We start from the raw sequence: 6,461 nt of genomic DNA on the forward strand, positions 1-6,461 counted from the left end.
GCTAGTCCGAGCAACGGACGCTTATCTCGGTAGGTGATTGCACCATAGAGTCCTTAAGGACTGTTCATTTTATAAAGTGGACACCTTGTGCATGCTGTAACTTTTAAATTTATTAATGAAATTTCAATCGGTTTTTTGTACATCGTTCGACTAGTATTGTAAAATGTTGCAATAATAAAAAAAATCTCAAAAATAATAAAATTTCACACGAATTTGAAACAACGTTTAGAACTGTCAATTTTTGGAGGTTATCAAAATCAATGATTGTTAAAATTTGGCTGGAAAATTTGACAATCTTTATTTTTTATTTTCAAAAATCGCTTGCTCTTCGAAAGCATCATCAATCAAAAGCCTCATGGAAAAAAATCATGTTATTTTTGGAGCAACAATTACAGATAGAAGAAAATCATTTTTCCTCGATATTAAAAAAAAATTGAAGGGACCTGAAATGAGTAGATTTTTTTGGTTTTAAAATATGTCCTAATATAGTATTAATATGAAAAATAACTTAAGCCTCCTTAGAGTTGATTATTTGGTCCCCACGTCACATTTAAAGCACAATAGAAAAACAATTGCTTTATTTTTAGAAGACCTTTCGAAGTACATTTACAATCATAAAAAAATGGCAACACTGCTGTAATAAAATCGATTTTATTTTTACTTATTATTTTCATAATATTTTATTCCGAGATTACCAATTGAAATATTCGGTGAAAAACGTTTACAATTTGCTGTAGATCGATAATTATGCGTACATGATTTTAAAAGTATGATACATTTCAGTAAAACGACCATAAAGAGTAAAGTTTATATATAAGGCTGCGGTTTAAACTCACGATTTAGCTCTCGTTTATACAAACATAGTTTCTTTAGTAATCTAAACTAGTTTTGAACACGCTTTTTAATTTTCTCTTTTGCTGGGAGTGAAAGGATGATGTATCAGCAAATTTAGCCATAAACGGATAAATCACTTAAGCTGCTGAATGATAGGATATAATTTGTTTTTTAAAGCTCTACCTTTAGTAGAATAGTAAAGGTACACATTGTTCATAAAAATGAGGATTTTTGTTTTGCGAAAAATATTGTTAAACTTTGACGAACAGCTTTTCTTAGGAGTTTTTGGGAAAACTATTTAGCTCTTCAACCAAAAGCATTTTCTAAGATCTTATATTTTCATAGCATTGTAGTATAACAGTTGAACGATGCACAGAAATCCGATTACGATTTTATCAATAAATAAAAAAGATATAGCATAAACAAAGTGTCCACTTTATTAAATGAACAGTCTTTAGGCATCTTGGGGTAGTGATCGATGACAAATTCATCTTATCTAGCCTCGTTGAATATATAAACGATCATCTACGCCTATAGCGGCGCTGTCGAGGATGATGTCTAGCAGCACTGCTGTAATTGCCAGTAAACGCAAACCCCTGGCAATCGTTGGCTGGAAATTACAGAAGAGCTGCTAGACATCATGCTATCCATACTATGAATGTTCAATCTGGTCAAAAGCGCTTAAAACGAACAGAAACCTAAAGCGGTTGAAAAGCACGTATAGGATCGTGTACTTAAGAGTAGCAAGCGCATACGGGATGGTTTCTAAAGAGGCCGTTTGCATCATAGCCGGGATGACGCCCATCGGGCTCATCGTAAAGGAAGATGTTCAATGCTTCAACTAAAGAGGTATCCGAGGAGTTCGCAACGCGTGTAAAGAGGCAACGCTCCGAAGTAGTCAGCAAGAATGAGATAACTCCACTGAAGTAGATGGACCCATCGGGTAATTTTTTTTTTTCTATCTTTATTAACGAGATTTTTAGCCCTGGGCTAGTTCATCTCGGGACCAACGGCTTTACTTCCCTTCCGAAGGAAGTCGTCACTGAATTTTTTTTTTGTGACTATCTCGGGGATGGGATTCGATCCCAGGTCCTCGGCGTGAGAGGCGTGTGTTCTAACCACTAAACCAGGTCCGTCCCCTCCATCGGGTAATACCAAATGTGTCAGATTGGTAAAAAGAAACCATGGAGAAGTGAACTTCCATCTGACGCAGTTTCTGTCAGTTTCTGCTATAGGCAGCACATGGTTGCGGACTGGGGCGGGCGAACTTTTGGACTAGACCTGCGAGGAAAAACTCCGCCTTCAGAACTTGTCTTCGTTGTAGAGAGAGATCGCATGCTTGCTACATGCGGAGGGGACACGTCCCCCGACAATATAATAGACAGAATGTGTGCGGATGCCGAGTGCTGGAATGCACATTATGTTAGAATTGCAGCGCCTATGGCGGTCCGACCAAGAGTTGGCTACAGAGGATTTGCCCTGCCAAGGCTAGTCTCTTGTATCATTATTTAAGTCGGCTAGGAGTTTGCCTACTTGATTCAAACAAAAAAAATACTTCAAGAGTGTGCCAATAATAACAAGTCTTTATCGGGCCACTCATTGTTATTGCTAAAAACAAACTAGCATAACATGGCAAAGGCGCTTGTTGGTAAGGGGTTGTTCATTAACCACGAGGTAATTTTATTGGGGATTTCAGACCCTCCTCCTCCTCGTGGTCATTTGCCAATACAAAAATTTCAAAATTTGTATACACCGTGGTTATCGGTCAAACCCCCTCCCCTCCCCCCATAAATCACGAGTTCATGGACGACCCTCTATGACGATCCCATCTATGTCTGGGCATGTTTCTATCCGGCTGGCATATCACCAGCAGATAAAACAAATTCTTTCCTGCCAGCTAATTTTGATTTAACAAGGGCTGAAAAGCTTGTTTCATAGATACCAGTGCCATTGATGAATGAGCCTCTTCCAAATGTGATACTAAATCTAAAATGCTCTACAAATAATAAAAAGTACACCATAACAATGTGTAAAGTACTTGTGATGCTTGAAAACTCAGGGAAAGCAATTTATTTAGTAACTTAATCTTTGTCTCGCATCCTAGAAACGAATACAAGAAAAAAAAAGAGAAACCTAAATTACGAAAAAATAAATAAGAAAACGGAAGCTGCTTTTTATCATTTTTTTTTTTTTTGAATTCAAATACCTAAAATCCTATTTGTTGAAAATTGCAAAATATAGCGAAAACAAAATGAAAAACATAAATTCTGTTTCGTTTCAACGGTTTTAAAATCATTTTTTAATGTACCATGTAATGTGTAATTTCGTGAAATTTTGTTACATGGTATTCAACAGAACCTTTCAAAATATCACACACCCTTAGTTGCTCATCCATCTCTAGCGCCGTTAAGGGATTCACCCCAATAAATCTTTTCAACGACGCTGCTTGCCATTGGGGTTCACTTTACAGCTTCCACTCTGTCACAAAATGTCCGGTAATTGTAGGCGCTTAATCAACCGCACCAAGCCGTCTCAACTGGTCGGTCATTCGTTGAATCACTCTTAAGATCCTAACAGGCCTCTAAAACACAAAGTTTTGCTTCTGCGGCGGTAGAGTTGTACCAAGCTCGTCTAATAAAGTGCCCCAACTAATCGGATTTAACTACAATTTTGCCGTTAGTGCTTTGAACTCGAACAGTCGTAAAGTCTTCGCCGCCTCAAGCTGCCATGTTAGTATATTTGCAAATTGTCTCTACCGCCTCTTCTTACGGCGGCAAATCAACACCAATCATGATGGCAGCCAAATTAGCAAGCATTTAAAGAAGGGGAACAAGCTGTATTCTATCAAAAAGTAACCAATAAAACAATTATACATAAGCAATATTTTGAACATTTTTAACAATAGTTTAAACCAAACCAGCACTCAAAATAATAAAAAGGCAACTTTATTTTGGTAACTAATACAAAAAATGATATTCTTTGAAAAATATTATAAATAAATATTACATAAAAATAAATAACAAATCGGCACTTAAAATACGAAATTTGCATTGAAAGTATTACTATGTATCAAGAGAACAAATGAAAATAGTGCAAAGTAGCCAAAAAATCGAAAATAAGAGCTTAAAAATTCGAAAAACGCCTTTAGAAAAATTAATCTTAACACTAAAAGAACATAAAGTGACCAACAAAACTTTTAAATCTGATTGCAATTTATAAAATTTTAAGTAATAACATTTTCATATCAGGTTTTTTGTCCGTTAATTGATGTTTTTACTATTTGTTCGTTGAAAAATATATATTTATTTGCAGTTTTGGAATTTTTAAGTTGATTATTTATACTCAATAGCTGTATTAATGATTGTTTTGGAGAAACTACGGCATGCCAATGTTTTTCCTCAAATCAAAAAATATGTAGGCAGGCGATTTGGATGACTTCGCCGCCAAACGACAGGTGATCTGCGAAAATGATGAACTTCAAATTTTGTTCATTATCCGCAGACCAAACGCGAGTGGGCAATGGACAACGACTGCACATTGCTATGAACAGGTGCCGCGATGAGTCGAGCTGGAAAAAGCGCCACTAAATAACCTTGGTGGCCTTGAATCTAAGCGGGGTGCTTAATCTTCGGTAGGTAGTCGTCAGTGAGTATTTACCTGATTGCATCGGAGGCGGTGAAAGGTGCGCAATGCAGCAGCAGCATGGATAAGGGGGATTGGTGTGAAATGCGCGAACATCAACTCAAACTTCAATAAACCATAACATTATTTTAATCTTGGGAATGTGTTTTGTCTGTTATGCACAATATAATTGATTCTTAATAAGACACTTGAAAATATTTCCTGAGTTTAAATTTCCCTTTTTTTTAAGTTTCTATGTAGTACCAATGTATAGTATATTCAAGTTTATCGAAGTGCTTTGGAAGAGCTGTTGGACCTATCGTACAGCTCAAATTGAGACTCATTTTACCTTGTCTTCTCCTAAGATATTCTTTTTTATACAGTTCAAGTATGTCTAATGTCACCGTATTCCTATATGGACTGTGTAGGACGGGGTCGCGCATGCTTCTTTTTTTACTAGGTGAGTGAGTGAGCAGCTTTATCACCCCGGAGATCAATGTTGTTCACTTAATTGGCATGCGTATTTAGAATCGTGGGTCACGGATCGATGATTTGTACAATCGAAAATTTTATACAATTTTATACCGCGATGCATCAATATTCGAACGCTTATTCATTTATTTAGTTAACATCTATACAGATAACACTGAATCAACAATTTCACTCCACAACCCTCGGTTCGTGGACATACACTACCCGTCATAAATACGGACTCACTAAAATAAGTATTGCAACACTCAGCTGAATAATGAATCACCCCCAAAAAGTTTAGCATCACCTCAAAACAGGTTAATTCACATTGCTATAACTCGAGATCCTTACGACTTGCAAAGAAGCGATCTTCAGCAAAGTTGTTCAGGGGATCAAAGACATCCGGAAAGCAAACAGTTTAGTTCGCAATTTTGCCGCTAGGTGGCGCTAGTGAGCATGTAAAATTGAGCATTTTAAACTAGTTCTAGTTTGTGATCCCAAAGAGATAGAAAGTTCGGGTCTTCGGCAAAGTTGCTCAAGGGTTCAAGGACATCCGGGAAGTGAACAGTTTAGTTCGCGATTTAACCGCTAGGTGGCGCTAGTGAGCATGTAAAATTGAGCATTTTGAACTAGTACTAGTTTGTGATCCATCAGAGATAGAAAGTTCGGGTCGAACTTTCTATCTCTTGTGGATTACAAGCTAGAACTTGTTTAAAATGCTCAATATTACATGCTCACTAGCGCCACCTAGCGGTGAAATCTTCAAAAAACAGTTCGTCTTCCGGATGTCCTTGACCTTCTGAACAACTTTGCCGAATACTCAAACTTTCTATCTCTTGTGGATCACAAGCTAGAACTAGTTTGAAATGCTCAATTTTACATGCTCACTAGCGCCACCTAGCGGCAAAATCGCGAATTAAACTGTTCACTTTCCGGATGTCCTTGATCCCCTGAACAACTTTGCTGAAGATCGCTTCTTTGCAAGTCGTAAGGATCTCGAGATATAGCAATGTGAAATTACCTATTTTGAGGTGATGCTAAACTTTTCAGGGTGATTCAATATTCAGCTGAGTGTTGCAATACTTATTTTAGTGAGTCCGTATTTATGACGGGTAGTGTATCTCTCCATTGCCACAATGGTCGAAAAAAAAACGAAGTTTGGCCAAAACTAGTTTTATCGCCTAAATCGATGAAATATGCAATCTGAATATGTTATTTGGCGTTTTTATTGTTTCAGAAGGGGTTATTCACATATTACGTAACTTTTTTTTAGTTTATTTTTATAAAAATGCTATCATATTTGGCTGTAAGCACACATTTTGTTTGTATTTGAACGAGTTTGATCAAAATATGTATGAAGAGTGGTTAAATATATTTTATATCAACTATGTATGAAAAATATCGTCAAAATGCATGAAATTATTGAATTTTTCAAATAGATCTAACTTGCAAATCAGCAAATTTCTGCATAAATTTTAAACGTTTTTTGTAAGATCTAAGGATGTATTTTGAAATGCAATATTCGAAATGGCGGC

The 6,461-nt window shown here is 36.5% G+C and overlaps 1 long non-coding RNA gene across 1 annotated transcript; it reads left to right on the top strand.

Annotated features, from left to right (window-relative positions):
* Positions 1-3,312: 3,312 nt before the first annotated feature.
* On the top strand, positions 3,313-4,651 carry LOC110675323. The gene is made up of 2 exons (XR_002499372.1): positions 3,313-3,685; positions 4,253-4,651. It is a non-coding gene; the product is annotated as an uncharacterized LOC110675323 (long non-coding RNA).
* The last annotated feature ends 1,810 nt before the right edge of the window (positions 4,652-6,461 follow it).

The sequence above is a fragment of the Aedes aegypti genome, chromosome 2 (genome assembly GCF_002204515.2).
Source record: "Aedes aegypti strain LVP_AGWG chromosome 2, AaegL5.0 Primary Assembly, whole genome shotgun sequence".
NCBI lineage: Eukaryota > Metazoa > Arthropoda > Insecta > Diptera > Culicidae > Aedes > Aedes aegypti.